The sequence below is a fragment of the Echinops telfairi genome, unplaced genomic scaffold (genome assembly GCF_000313985.2).
Source record: "Echinops telfairi isolate 266 unplaced genomic scaffold, ASM31398v2 ScPeMD7_1713;HRSCAF=2227, whole genome shotgun sequence".
Classification (NCBI taxonomy): Eukaryota; Metazoa; Chordata; class Mammalia; order Afrosoricida; family Tenrecidae; genus Echinops; species Echinops telfairi.
This window is the reverse complement of record NW_022105611.1, coordinates 20,437,740-20,453,594: the sequence shown is the minus strand read 5'-3', so window position 1 is coordinate 20,453,594 and position 15,855 is coordinate 20,437,740.

Below are 15,855 nucleotides of genomic sequence, written 5' to 3'. Positions count from 1 at the left end.
ATCTCCATCCTAGAACCTTGGTGGATCCCTGCCCCTTGGTTGGAGCCCTCCCCTGAGCTCCTGGTTACAGCCCAAGGTCACTGTTGACTCTCAGCTCTTGGACAGAGCAGAGACCTTTGGCATGTCTGGTGGCCAGCTCAAGTTCCCGGTCTGCGTCTTGCTCGGAGGCCCTCACGGTCTCCAGAGATGGCGGTCCAGCACCTGTGCCCATGACGCTCACGGGGCGCAGACAAAAGCAGAGGCCAATGCTTCCTGACAGAAGCGTGGAGGGTTCTGCACTCCTGAACTAGGGCTGGGTGGGGCCAAATTATGTTTAAGAGCATAGACTTTAGAGGATTCATATTATGGGTGGAAAATACTTATTTTGGCACCCGGTGTGTCCTAGGTGCCCCATAAACGGCAACGATAATTATAGAGGCGCTGTGAGGAAACCAGGGTTGTTGGTCTGATAAATGAAAGGCCACTCCCCCCTCGCTGCTGTCCAGTCCATTCTGACTCGGAGAAACCCTGCAGGACAGGGCACAACTGGCCCTGGGGGTTCTGAGACTATAACGCTTTACGGCAGAAGAAAGCTTCATCTTGCTCCTTTGGAGCAGCTGGTGGTTTCGAACTGCTGACCCTGCAGTTAGCAGCCTAACTCGTAACCACTATGCCACCTAGGCTTCCCATAAACTAAGGGATTATGGAGTTTTTCGCTGCTAATAGTATCAATGGTTTTTCTTCATCTGAGTGTGAGCTCTTACTCCGAGGCAGTTGACATCGGGTTTGGGGGGTCCCTGCTGGACAGATAAAGGAGCCCTCAGGTGCAGCGGGTGAAGTGTTTCACTGCAAACCTAAAGGTCAGTCATTGAAACCCACAAGGTGCTCTTTAGGGAAAAGACGTGGCAGTCTGCTTCTGTAAAGAGTTATTGCCTTTGAAGGCAGTGCTGGAATCCTCGTGCTGTGGAGGAGAGACCCTGGCTCTCTTAGTCTGGGCAGCTCAGAAACTTGCAAGGGCCGGGCGGCTATATCCGTTTAGGCCTGATTTTTCTCTGCGGCGTCCACTAGCATGGTGAAGGTAGTAACATCTCAGACACTGAACTCTTTCGTGGGCCACACTCCGTGGTTCACGTCCCCACTGTTATTTCCCTCTGAGCAGGCTTGTGACAGTCCTTTGAAGGATTTCTAGAGTGTCCATTCCGTCCCATGGTTTTAATTTCGTCTTTCAGAATACACGCAGCAGGACATGCAGCAGTTCAACAATTTCCACATGTCTAGCCAGCGACATTCGCCTCATGAAGTCAGACAGCCAGCCTCACACTCCTTTCCAAATCGATCGTCCCTCCCCCATGAACATGATCCTCCTGCCCCCTCAGGTTCCTATCGAACCTTTCGAGTTGTGCTGTTAAGTTGACCCCAGGCACCGACCGTCCTCACAGCCACCAAGTCAAGTCCCACGCCCAGTGAGCCCACAGGACGGGGTGGACCTGCTCCTGTGGGCTTCTGAAGCTGTCGACCTTCAAGGGGATCCGCAAGCCTCACCGCTCCAAGCAGTGGTTTGGGGTAACACAAATGGGGTACGTTTGTTACGATTCATGACCTGAGATCGATCCATTGTTGTGACAGAACTCCATCCCTTATTTGTATTCCATTGGCTTTTACCTAATGCCCTTCTCCTGTCCGGGATCCCACCCACAATCCTTGCTTACTTCTCTGGACTGAGGCCGTCTCCCAGCCTTTCCTTGGGGGTTGACGATCGTGACAGTTTGGAGACGTACTGGTGAGGTATTTGGTAGACTATGCCTCAATGCCGTGTTTTTTCTCACAGTTGGGTTGGGATGGTGCATTCTTGCAGGGAAAACCTCAGAGGTTAAGTGCCGTCTCTTCAAATCATCTCAAGCACACGCACCATCAGCATGACGATTCACTGTGGCTGAGCTCCATCCCTGGCTTGAGGCATGTGTCAGTGTCAGGTGTCAGGTGTCTCCACCATCAAGTTACTAGGAGCATGCGGTCTAGATCACTAGGTTGGGAAACTGAGTGCCCCGGAAGTCTCATGGTGGTGAGAGAGCCCACAGGGAAGGTGACTCTCAAAAGGCATCCCTCCAAGTTTGGGGTCCAGCTGTCCCCAGCATTCATGACTTGGGGCTCTATTGGCCTTGGTAGGAGTTGGATCCCGTTCATTTCAGTGTGCCCGGTATCTAGCACACAACTCTACTGACTGAATGCATGGCTGGATTTCGTTCTTTTACAAATGCATTATTGTAAACTGAGATGAAATTGACAGAGCAGAATGATGTTCAAACCTACAGACCAAAGACAAACCAAGCCCTTTGCCATCAAGTTCATTTTGGCTCCTGGTGACCACCTGGGGCAAGCATACTGGTAATTCAGTGGGTTTAGAACATGCACAATGTATCCTACCTCTCTCTAGTTCCAACACATTTTCATCACCTCCAAAGAAAATTCCATACCTGTGACACAGTCACTTCCTATTCCTCCCTCCCTCCCCCTCCTGGCAACCACCCAGCTGCTGCTTCTGTCTCTATGAATTTACCTGCTTTGGACATTCATATCGATGCATGAAGCCCTTAAAGAAAAGCTTAAAAAAACACCCACCTCACAATGCAAATACAAAAAGAGGGTAAAATATCAGGTCTTGCATTATGTCTGACTTATTTTACTTAGAATATTTTGAGACTCATCACATTATAGCAGGAATCAGTACTTCATTTCTTTTCAGGATCCAGTCCATTGGAGCCCTGGTGGCATAGCAGGTTACATATTGAACTGCTAACCACAAGGTCAGCAGTTCAAATCCACCCGCAGCTCCAAGGGAGAAAGATGAGGCTGTCCTCTCCTGTAAAGGTATAAAATTCTCAGAAATCCAAAGGGATTCTTTTGAATGGCTGTTTGTAATCACTTCCAGTATGCGTCTATGCATGACTGGTTTTTTAAAGAGGGTGATACTTCTATATAGATTATTAGGAAGTTCCATGTAATTTATGCAGGCATGTTGGTTCTGGACCAGCACCCGTGGGAAATGGGTTTCTGTCTTGGGTCAAGTTCAGACAATTATGTTATCGAACAGGTTAGATAGAGATATAAACATGTATCAAATTCTTCTAGGGCAAGAAGCCTGGAGGAAAAGCTGAAAAAGTTCACAATGTAAATATAAAAAGAGGGTAAAGTATCAAGTCTTGCATTTGGTTTCTTGAAGTGATTGCCCAAGCACAGGATGTGGGAGAACTGGTTTACCGACAGGGGTATATAAGAAAAGAGCTTGGAGTTTGAGTCGACCACAGCTCCCCGTCAGCCAAGGCTGTGGTTGTCAAATAAGCGAATGCAAATGTAGGCTGCATTAACAGAGGTCTAAGACCCAGAACAGAGAAGGCTATTGCCCTACTCCGGGACAGGCGAGACCCACGGGAACCTCTAGGACTTCTTGTGAGGTGCTCCGAGTCAGGAGAGAGTGCCTGGCTGCCAAAGCCTGGCAATCAGGACGTACCTGTGACAAGTGGGCAGAGAGGTGACTGTGGCAGGGTCCTTACCACCCGGTGTCTGCTGGGCTATGCTCCCCCCCCCTCCCCCATGGAAGCAAGAATTTCTCCTACCAGGGAGTGAGCTCCCAGCCCATTAAGGGGTGTGTGTGAGTGATTCGTGGTGCCCAACTGGGGAAGATGCAGGTGAGCCCAGGTGGTTCTGGGAGCCCTGGGGGAAGGTTTTTTTTCTAAGATCAAACAACTAGTATGTTTCCTAAGGGGGCTAAGGGACAGAGGGAACAAATGTCTTCCATGTTGGTTTTGTCTCCTCCTCTTCTTTTCCTCTCTTCTTCCTTCGTTCTCTTCTTCCTCCTTCCTCCCCAATCCCCCTTCCTCCTCTCCATCCAGACTGGCATTCAGTATCATTCTCTTTTGGGAAGAGGCAGCTCAAACCCCAACAGAAACTATGAGCCCCTGTTGGAATGAATCAACAGGCTAGAATCAACAGGGTAGAACTGAACTGTCTGGCTTGTAAACAGAGGACTCTGGTGGCGCACTGGACAAGAACACAGTTGCTAACTGAAAGGCCAGCGGTTCAAATCCCCCAGCCACTCCTCAGGAGAAAGACGCAGCAGTGTGCTGCTGTCAAGATTATAACCTTGGAGGTTTGGGGCGGGAGGTTGGAGGGAAATGGGGAGCTAATCATGAGTGCAAGAAGAAAGAAAATGTTCTAGAACTGACTGTGGTGATGACGGTACAACTGAACTGTGGAAGTGGATGGTTTGTGAATTATATGTCAATAAAACTATTTGGAAACTCTGCAGGACAGCTCTACTCTGTCCTTTCAAGTTATTACGTGTTAGACCCAAATGGACAGCAATGGGTGAGCTTGTAAAAACCCGCCTGGGGCAAATTTAACAAAAGAAAAAACCGAACGCCAACCAAGCCAATCCAAACCAAAACCAACCAAGAAGGTGGGGAAGAACAACCCTGGGGCATTCTGAGACTGTCACTCTTTACAGAAGTAGAAAGCCTCCTCTCTCTCCAAGGGAGCAGCTGGTGGTTTCGAACTGCTGACTTTGCGGTTAGCAGCCAAACGCATAACCACCACCCCACCAGGGCTTCTCAAATGATAAAACGTGGGATACAAATTGTACCTATCTTATGACTAGCTGGAAAAGGCATAGAAAACCATGGTGTAAAATACACCAAAATCTTAACGTCAGTTACCTGGGTGAATTAGAACCATTAGAATTTTTACATTTTCCGTGTTTTCCAAATGTTTTGCTAAAGAGAGGCATTAATTTTAGAGTCCAAAAAAGAAAACCAACTTTTTTGAGTAATTTGAGAACAAATTTGACAGAAATAGGCGCAGGGGTTGTAGAGAAACCAACCTTACAGCCTTTTCTTGTGTCCACTTCCCGCCCAGCCCTGGGAGGGCCGGTGGCTCACCCGGTCTCTCTCCCTAAGCCTCCCTGTCCCCATTCTCCACGCTGCTTCTGGTCCCCTCCTCCACCCCTCCCAGGGCCCAGTTCCCAGCAACACTGGGAGATTTGGGTAAGCACGTGGCACCTGGCTTGAAGAGCCCTACAAACAAGGGAATTGATAGCAAGGATGGGAGCCTAGCTCAGCCTCAGGTAGAAAAAAAACAGGGGTGGGGAGACCACAAGATGGGTGCAGCCAACAGTCTTGGGCAACCTTCAGGGTGGGGCAAGGCCTCTCCTCACCCCTCACAGCTGCAGTCGGGCATTACCCCACACAGACCCCAAACCAGCAGGGGTTCTGGGTGGAGGAACCCCAAGGAATTGGGCATTGTGTGTGTCTCAGGGACACCCCAGGGAAGAGCACACGTCACTGAGTGTCTCCCTCGGGCAGCCGTGGGCTGCCCCTTTCTCTCATTTACTCTGTACACTGACCTCCCTAGGGCGAGCCCTGGCGGCGTAGTGGTTAGGAGTTAGGCTGCTAACCGCAAGGTCAGCAGCTTGAAACCACCAGCCACACCGCTAACGAAAAATGAGGCTTTCTACTCCCACTAAGACTTAGTCTTGGAAACCCACAGGGACAGTTCTACCCTGTCCTGCAGGCTCGCTAAGAGCCAGAATTGATTGGATGGCGGTGGGTTGGGTTGGGTTTGTTCCTCCCCTGCGGTCAGCATTCTCGAGTGTTCCACCTATAACCAAACTGAGGCTCAGAGAGGCCCAGCACTGTGTGACGCAGCTAGCTGCTAGTAAACCAGTGCTTTTAACCCCCATTTCCCTCTGCCTGAGCAGAGTCTGAAGCACTTCAGCTTCCTACTTAGTGACATGTCCTCTCTCTCGCCCTGCGTGGCTGTGACGTGGCCCCACTGATGACTTCCAAGCGCTTCTTCTCTGAGGCGTGGAAGGGAGCTGGAAGGGTGACAGCAGTTGAAGTGACCCCTTCCCTCCCATAAGACTTGCTCAGGTGGGCTGGCAGGCCTGAGGATGAGGCCCTCAGGGAAGTCGTGAAGACAGGGCTCAGGGCTCAGGCTGGGAGGGACTGCCAGCTGCCGAGGGCATCGTGTCAGAAAGCAGACAGGGCAGCTGGGACTTCTCCAAGAGCAGTTGGACAGCATCACACTAGAGCCCCGCTCGGTCCTTCAGGGCTCGTGGAGCCGGCATCTGTACACTGGCAATCCTTGAGCCCTGCTCACAGGCCAGGCTGTGCTGTCATAGTCTCCCTGCCACATGCTATGAATGGGGCTGGTGCTGTGTGGCTCGAGAATAACAGCACGGATAGGGCCAACCATGAAACATGTCTCTATTAACTGAGAGGTTGGAGGTTCAAGGGCACCCAGAGGTGGCGCCAAAGAAAGTCCTGCCATCTACTTTGGATCACCCAGCCATGGAAAACGATGGAGCGCAATTCTTCTCTGACACACGTGGGTCACCACGAATTAGAACCAACTCAACACCAATAAGTTCTTGATGGCAGTGATGGTTTCCTACCGTGAGTGGAGGAGACTGATCTCTGGGGCTCAGGTTGAGCTCTCTCTGAATTAGCTCAAGAAACATCTTCTCCGATGTGCCAGGCTCGTGTGGAGTCTGTGCTAGGAGTGAGGCCTGCCCCTGGAATAAAGGTAGACTAGCTCTGACAACCCAGGAGGCTCAATGACGAGGCCAAGGGACACACAGAAGCCCGAAGAAGAGCCCTTAACCCCGAGGCCATGGGCTCAGGGATGTTGCTGGTTATTCCCAGTTCTAGGAAGGCCTAACGCAGGCCCTCAATATTCGTCCAGCTTCCCCTTGGGGCATGGCAGCTCCACTCTGGTGGCTGGCTGCCAGGGGAGGTTCACTGCTGCCTCGTGTGGCAGATTGGGTAAGTGTGAAGAGGCTAACCGTTTGTGGGCATTGAGCAACCACGGGGCTTCCTGAAACTTCACGTTTTTATTCTTTACCGTTCCCCATCTTCTGCTTTCAGGCTTAGACTGTGGGCCGGGGAGTGCCCACAGACCCATCGTTATTTATTCATTCAGTGGTCCCTTGGTCCCCACCTTCCCTGGGCCTGTTCTGTGTGGTGCTTGGTAGACCCAGAGAAACTCTCACGAGCTCCCGTACTCCTAGCTTCCTTGGCACCGCCTTCTACCCCCACAGCCAAGAAACCCAGCCTCAGCCTGGACTCCTCCTCACATCCCCTCTTTTGTTTTTATCTGGAGCCTGTATTTTCCCTGCAGAATCATTTATCGACCTTCATCACAAAGGCTTCAATTGTCCATCTTTACACTTTAAACTCAGTGAAGGCAGGGACTGTGTTGATCTTGTCCCCTGCTGTATTTGTGGCACCTAGCAGTGCCTGGCACTTAGATGCTCATTAAACATTGCTGAATCAATCAATAAGTCCCTTGGATTTCAATCCCTTCATATGCCGTGGATTCCCTCCCTGGCTGGCCCCAGCCCTTGCTCAGATCTCAGCTTCTCCCTGGACAAGTCTCTGGACTAGTCTGCTTGCTTCAGCTCCCCCTTTCAATCCACTCCCCACACTTGGGACACAGTGGTCATTTTCAAGTGCCTGCCTCCTCAGGTCACTTCCCTGCTGGGAACCTTCCCTGATGTTCCCATCCTCATAGGACCAAGGCTGTGTTTCTAAGACAGTGACAGCAGACAGGACTGGTACGTCCACTCTTCACGCTCAGTGAAAATGTCCGGGGAAGATATGCAAACTACAAGCACAAGGCAATGATATGATATAAACTAGAGATAAGAGCAGAGCCCAGGCCAAAGTTCAAAAGAGATTTTGTACTAACTAGATAGTAGATGGGACAGATTGAGAAACATTCTTGGATGACACACCACCTGCTCCTCCCTCTGAAACAGAACAACACGTCATATTGTGCTGTTTTAACCAATCATGTCCTGTCCCCCTTAAGGTCAAGGAGCATGTCCAGTTTTCTCTGGCACCGACCACAAGACTCAGCACAGAGTAGGCACCCAGTAAATTTATAGAATGAATGAATCCAATGATTAAATGAATGAATGAAGAGTCAACGGTTCCAAAGTAAAGAAGACACTTCCTACTCCTTCCTTGGGCAGCCAGGGATAGCACTGATCAAGGAGACCTTTGACCTTCCCTACCTCAACACCAGACAGAATATCTCCCAAGCCAGTCAGAATGGCTGAGGACATAATTCTGAGGCAAGACAGCCCAAGTAGAGTCCTGGCTCCACCACGTACAGGTGTATGAGCGTGGGCCAGCTATTACAATCTCGCTTCTCTGTGGCTCATCTGGCTGTCTTACAGAGTTGCTGTGTGGTACATTTCATATATGTACATACTGTGCATTTGCTATCTAAAAACTCAAACTCACTGCCACGGAATCCATTCTGACACAGAGCGACCCTGTCCTCGTAAGTGCTCTTAAAGTGCCAGTTATTAGTAATGATGACACCGGTAGCCCTGATCCATCCCCGACAGTTCCTCTTTTTCTATGCTTCCACCAGAGGTCTCATGGTGCAATTGAGAATTTCACCATGATGAAGTGATGGAGTGGGGGGGGGAGGTCAGATGCACAGGCATTCCCTCCCCTGAAGGCAATCAGTTGCCAGACTGCTGTCTCATCCCTCCACAGGGGTGGGCCTGCTCCCTGCCTCTGGGGACAATGGACAGGCTCCTGTAGGAGGGGTTTGCACCCTACTGATAATGGTTCCTATGGAGACCCAGAGACCACCCCCTAGACCACCCCCTCATTGCTGTGTAACCTATAGTGCATCCCCTTCCTGTGACGTAGTATGTCTCTACCTGTAATTAGTGGGCTGGCTTGCCCCCAAAAGGTATATAGGTGTGAGTCAGCAATATAGAGCTCTCTCTGACTCTGAGCTCCTTGTTGCTCACTCCCTGGTCACTCCCCTCTCCCTTGTTCCCTTCCCCTCCTTCCCTTCCCCCTCTCTTCACGTGGACCACCAAGCTGGGCTGAGGTGAGCAATGCTATCATGTAATGTGTCTGACTGTATTATTGTAATATCTCTCATGCTCTCAATGACTTTAATATAATACTTATATATCTCAACCGTACAATTGTGCATTACTGAACCCAGAAGTAGTATTACTAAATCCGAGTAGTAGTAATAGGAGTAGCAGCGGGTGGGGGCTGGCACCCCACTCCCCTGCGCCATTTTTTAATTTAATACTACAATGGAGTGTGACATTGAGACAATCAAAAGGTGCTGCCTCGCCTGGCTGGTTTTGACCCGAGGAACTCGGAGCGAGCAAACAACAATCAGCATGGGACCCGAAACCCAATCCTGCGGTGCAAGGAGCAGGACTGTTCTGAAGACACGGAGCAAGAGCCTCTCTCTGAAATGGTTTTGTTTTTTTTAAATCATTTTAGTGGGGCTCATACAACTCATCACAATACATAGATCAATTGTGTAAAGCACACCTCTACATTTGTTGCCCTCATCATTCTCAAAATTCGCTTTCCACTTGGGTTCCCGGAATCAGCTCATTTTCCTTTTTTCCCCTCCCCCTCCCTCCCCATCTCTGAAATGGTTTTTACAGAAAAAAGAATAAAATTCTAAAAATCATCTAGCTGGTCTTCTCCAAACAAGCAAGCACGGGCTTCCAGGTAGCCAGTTATTTACCTCTCAAACGGGCGAAGAACGTGAGCATGCCGCGTGTGTACATGGGAACGGGAATGGCTCTCCAGCATGGAAAGATGTTTAGTCTGACTTCTAACGAGATCAGTGCAAACCCAGACTACAAGGAGGCATGGCTTTTCTCCCATCAGACAGACAAAATCCAAGAGCCCAACCCACGCCGTGGTGGCGAGGCCAAAGGAGATTTCACCTGGAGGAATCCACTTCCCCCTCCTGCTCAGCAGTGTCATTTAGCTCAGATTACCCCTGCAGTTTCCATGGGTGGCCTGCCAAATTTCTTACACATCACCAAAATACATTAGGTTGACCTTGGGCAAGTTCTTTAAACACTCTTAAAGATAAGTTTCCCTTATCTGTGAAAGCCAGACAATAGTAGAGACTTGTGAAAAGCAGTGTCTACTACATACTCAGTTCGTGATGCCTTTTATTGGCTTGGGTAATCTGAAACCTGTGAATTTAAATATATGTGCCTGACTCATCAAAAAACTTACAGAATTGCAAACTAGAGGTTGGCCGTCTAAATCACTCTTTAAGGAAACTCCGGAATGTAAAGCAAGGAACAGAATCCAGAGCAAGTTGGAAGCACAGAAATAAAGAAGAGAAGCAAACAGGCTGCATTGGCTATGGAAGGACGTAAATAGAGAGCGGTGGTGCTTTGGGCTGGGAACTGTATGGTTAGCAGGAGACAGACGGGGCCCTCTGCGCTCATAAAGAGTTCTAGTTTCAGAAACCCACAGGGGCAGTTCTACCTTGTTCTATGTGTTGGCATCACCTCCATGGCAGTGTGCCTGAGTTTTATTTTCAAGGCAAAGGAGCACACTGAGCAACTAACCACAAGGTCGGCAGTTCAAACTCACCAGCCGCTCCAAAGGAAAAAGATGAGGCTGTCTACTTCTGGAAAGAGTTACAGCCTTGGAAACCCAAAGGGGCAGTTCTACTCTGTTGTATAAGGTTACTATGAGTCAGAATCTACTCGATTTGGCTTTTTGGTTTTTAATCAAGGCAAAGATTCTCACATTGGGCTTAAAAATAAAATTCAACTAGACAATATGCTGCTTATAGAGTGTCCAAATGAAAAGATATACATATAAAAAAATGAAATATAAGAATATTAAAAGAAAATATGGGAAGAAGTTTTAGAGGAGGAAATGCCTTTCCCATCATGATTCAAAATCCAAAATCCATGAGAGAAAAGATGGAGAAATTCAGCCACAGAAAAATAAAATATTCTACATTTTTAAAAAAGGGGATTTTAAACTAAGTAAAATCAAGACAGTTGGGGGGTGGGGGGGATTTTCAATTTAGATAATAGACAAAGGACAACCCTCCTAAAACTTAGTGGCCTTAAACTAAATCAATAAGACCAATAATCTAATTTTGTAAATGGCTAAAAGAGAAAACAGATGATAATCTTAAAATGTACATGAGTCTTAATTGGTTCTTTGGTTATGAAAAGATGAACTTAAAGCAAGAGAAATACAAATTACAACCATATTGGGACATGATTCTTTACCTATAGTTTGGCAAACATCTGAAAGTTTGATGTCTGCCCTACGGTGAAGCTATTACATATTGCTGGTGTGAGGGTGAACGGGGAACTGGCAATTGCTAGCAACTCTACAAAGGCACCGTCCTTTTGGTCTGGTTGGTAGCACTTCAGTGAAACTTTCCTGCACACATTGTCATCCAGGCAAAGAGTATACACAGAGTGATTCGCGGCACCCTTGCTTATGCAAGGGGAAACCTCCTCATTGCCATCGAGCCCTTTCCAGCTTGCTGTCACAGCACCACTGCCCCTGCGGATAGTAAGCCTGATCTTCCTCCCATGTTAAAAATGAAACAAAGCAAAACAGACCAAGTTCCACCAATAGAAAATGAGTTAAGTATATTATGGTCCACCCATACAATGGAAAAATATCCTGCACCTAAGAATGAGGAAGCTGCCGGTGTACTGATTTGGTGGGGAAAGAAAAGAGTCCCACGTGATAAAACACACTGTCAGTGTGTACCTTATGTTACCTTTTGTGTAAAAGTAAATAATTAGGAAAGATAAGAAGACATGCTTGTGTTTGTACAAAGAAGCCCAAGGATATGTAAGACAAATACAATGACTCTCTAGGTGAAGGATGAGGGGAGGTGGGAACTGGATAGATGGGTGGTGGGAAATGAGAGAGACCTCTCTTGTTCTCTGCCCCACTCACCTACTCTATTTAAAAGTTTGAACTATATCATTGCATCACTCATTCAAAAAATGATATGGAAAAGTTAGATGACCTAGAAACTTTACATAACGAAACACAAATAAAACTAAGTTAGGTAAATGCAAACGAAATGAAGTGTGGTCAAGCCATAGGATATAAGAAATAATAATAACGAAAGCCAAAAGAGAATTAAAAGGAGCAAGAGGGAATATACCTTATAATGAGGTAGAACGTTCCTATACTGAACACTAAAGCATCAAGACAGGTGAAATAGAACTAGAGGGAGAGGTCTATATAAATAAGGAAATAGGGATCTACACAACATGATCAGCCTTGTAGACTATACAAGCTAAAAAGAAATAGGAATTACACTGTTTTTAAATAGTCTATGTGTGCATATTATATAGTACAACTAACAAAATATGAAGTGTAGATCCAATAAAAGAACATGGGTTCATTAAAAATATCCAGGAGATACATAAAGTAACTTCTAAAAAGAAAACCCACAGATTAAAGACTTCAATTAAACCGATCTTCCCTTCTTCCCCCACACATCTGCATAAAAATGTGAAGTTCAGAATACAAATTTAAACAATAGAAACAAACAACCCCCAAGGCTAAAATCTTCCCCTAAAATGACTTTCAATTGGGCCAAAGAGGAATTAAAAATCCGATCGCAAATCATTGATAACATAATGATACAGGACACTTTATATACCAAAATGCATGGAATGCAGCCAAAGCTAAGCCCAGGGAGAAATCCTAACCTAAAGTGCTTATAATATTTAAAAGAATGAACAGAAAATAGGCACTCACTTCAATAAGCTTGTAGGAAAAGGATGTAAAAGCTACCGCAAAGTAATTAAGAGGAAGACAACAATAAGGATGAGAGCAAAACTTAATTGCTTAGTAAACTACAGTTTTGAGAAATAAATCCAGATGTTTTCCAAGCAAGCAAACAAAAACAGCCTTCTAAGTATGGACTAGGAAACCCTTTGTAGCTTGGTGTGATGCACCTCTTGCTAACTGACACTGTGCACAGTCTGTGCTGCTAAACTGAATGGTGATGCCCTCTTGCTATCTGACTCAGGAACCAAACAGATGAGTTCAGGTGTCTCCCTTTTTGCTCTTTGCTTGCCCCCCCTCCCCAAATCCCCTAGTGAAGCCCACCTGCCCTTTGGGGCTCAGCTCACTTGCTCCCTCTTCTCGGCAGGCTTTGTGGGTCCAAACAACTACAACACAACAATGGGATGACTTTGAGAGTAGGCGTCTACTCATGCTGGGCCCTGTGTGTCAGAAGAGTACTATGAATCAGAGCAGGCTTTCCATAGGCTGATTTAAGAGAAGTAAATGGCAGGCCTCCCAGGTGCCCCTGCGAGGGCTTGACCTTCTCAGCTGTCAAAACCAAGGAACTGTGGTGGCATAGTGGTTATGAGTAGGCCTGCTGTTCAAGACCAGGCTTTCTACCCTGTCCTAGGTCACTATGAGTCAACTGGGTGGCAGAGTCCAAACCAAACCAAACTCATAGCGACCTGCAAGGCCAAGGTAGAACTGCCCCCATGAGTTTCCCAGATGGTAACTCTTTACAGGAGTAGAAAGCCCCATCTGCCTCTTGCAGAGGGCTGATTGTTTCGAACTGCTGACTCTGCAGATCACAACCCAAAATGTTGGGCTCCTGCAGGCCAGCCTGTAGGGGTGGGGGGAAGCAGTCTAGCAAAGGTGAGTGATTCGTGGAGGGATTCATGGAGGAGAAGGGGAACTTGATCTCCAAATGAGCAAGGGCAAGGGCAACTCAAAAGGAAGGTGAAGCCCTAGCAGAGCAGGGAGGATTCTGTGAAGGAAGGTGGGGCCATGGCCTAGGGCTGAGGTTTGGGAGGCTGAGGGAGTGGTGGGGACAAGAGAGGGTAGAAAGGTCAGGAAGCCAGGTCACAAAGGGCCTGACTGGCGTTTCTTCCTCCTATGGGTGATGGGGAGTGGCAAGGAGGGTTAGGGCCAGATTAGAGGAGGTGAGGGCTGTCAGATGGTCAGTTGTCTGGGCCTCACCCTCCCTCACAGAGGTGAGAACGGTGGGGCTAGGTGGTATGAGGGGAGAGGGGGCAGCTGCCAGGTTGCCCAGAAGTCACGGGGGTGGGGTGGGGGTGGGGGTACAGAGTAGGCAGTAGGCTCTGTCTCTGGAGGCCTGGGGCAGGGGCAGAGGTCCAGCCCTGTCATCCATTTTTTTTTTCTCCCTGACCCATTTCCTGGCTCCTGGACGCCACCCCTGAGTCCCCATCTACAGGCAGGGTGTGGCCTTGAGACAGCTCCTGCCAGTTCCGCCAGTCACCATGGGGCTTTTCCATGGGCCCATCTGGCCAGCCCCCGCAAGGGCCTCTGTGGTCAGGTCTTTGTATTTGCACAGTGGCCCTCTTTGTCCTGAGCACCAACCCCCTCCCGCTGCCCTTCTCTCTCTCGTGCTTGGATGACAAAAAACACCAGCCTAGCAGAGAGATAGACTTGGGCTCTGATCTCCGTTCCCCCGACTGGACTGAGTCACTGGGTGACCCTGGCCAAGTCACTTTGCATCTCTGAGACTCCATTTTCGGTTTTTTGAAAGGGTCTGTGGTCATCACCTCCTTCCCCTCCAGTGCTAGGTGCCTCTGGTGGCCCACCGTCCAGCGAAAGCCTGCCCCTCTTGACCCCCACCCCCCGCCCCACTTTTCTCCTGGTGCACTTCAGGTCTCCCCCCAGCATTATGCTGGAGTGCAGGGCTCTCCCCACTTCCCTCCTGCCAGGCCTCATTGCCTCGCTGCCTGCCCGCTGCCCTGGCCTTGGCCTCGTCTCCTGGCTGTCCACCATGGATCCTCTAAGTCTCAGCTCAGTTGCCCCATCAAACTCCTGGCATGATTGGAGCTGCTTGCCCACACTGAGACGCACACATCGGATGACGATTGTCCTACTTTATGTCCCAATCTTTATGCCGTTTGCTGAACCTTCCACTTCTATCTCCCCAGGTATCCTTACCACCTGTCCAGGTGGCTTGCCTTCTCCCATTTGACACCAGGCCAGCTTCATGGGTATGTGGCTTGTAGTCGCACAGGGCCCCACTCAGAAAGAAAGACTATTTGGTTTAATGTTCCACTGTCCCATCTTGAAATTCTTAATCGGCTCTGAATAAAAGGGCCCATGTATCCCTTTTGCTTTTGCTCTGGGTCCCCACAAGTTCTGTGACTTGTCCAGCTTGTGGGGAGGTGGAGCAGAGGCTCGTTCAGATCTGGCTCAGGCTTCCTGCCTCCCGGGCTGCCTCCCCTGGGCCCTGGCATCCTACCATGCTGAGCATCTGGGCTTCCAAGCTGCACTTGGCATCGGAGCCCCTGCTTAAGAAACCTGAGAGGCACAGTTCCCGGTCATCGAAGGAGGGAGGGGTGAGAGAAGGGTGGAGGGAGGGCAGAGAACAGTGCAGACCCAGGGAGCGGCAAGACAAGGCGGCCAGAGTCAGTCCAGCTCTGTGTAACTGAAGCCTCTGGTGTGGGCCCCAACACCACAATGGTCCTTCCTTCCCAGCAGGTTACACAGTTCCGGGGCCAGTGTTCTACTTCACTGCAGAGTCACTGTGTGACTTTGGGGCATTCACTTCCCCTTCCTGAACCCCAGTCTCCTAGATGCAAATGAGAAGAGCAGCACCTGTATCGCAGGATTCTGGTGAGGATTCAACGAGACACCTGAGCGCAATGACGAGCACAGAGAAGGTGATCGCTAAACACTGTTCTGTTTACTCATTTGCTCACAGGAAAACTATTCCCAGAGGCTGGCCAGGTGATGGGACAGGGCTAGGCACTGGACATCGCGTTGTAAGCAAGATGGGCCCTAGCTCTGCTAGAGACATCCAATGAGAGGGGGAGGCAGACGCCAATAGTGTTAGCAATCTCTAGCAAGGGGTATGACCAGAAAAAGGACTAGATGGGACATGTGAGCTACACCTTACAGGCTCTGGGGTGGGAAGCCAGGAGGAGGCCAAGGGCAGAGAAGCAGAGAGGTGACGGGGGCCAAGTACACTTGGGGAAGAGGCATGGAGTGAACCAGGAGAAGAGGGAGGGTCTTTGCTCTT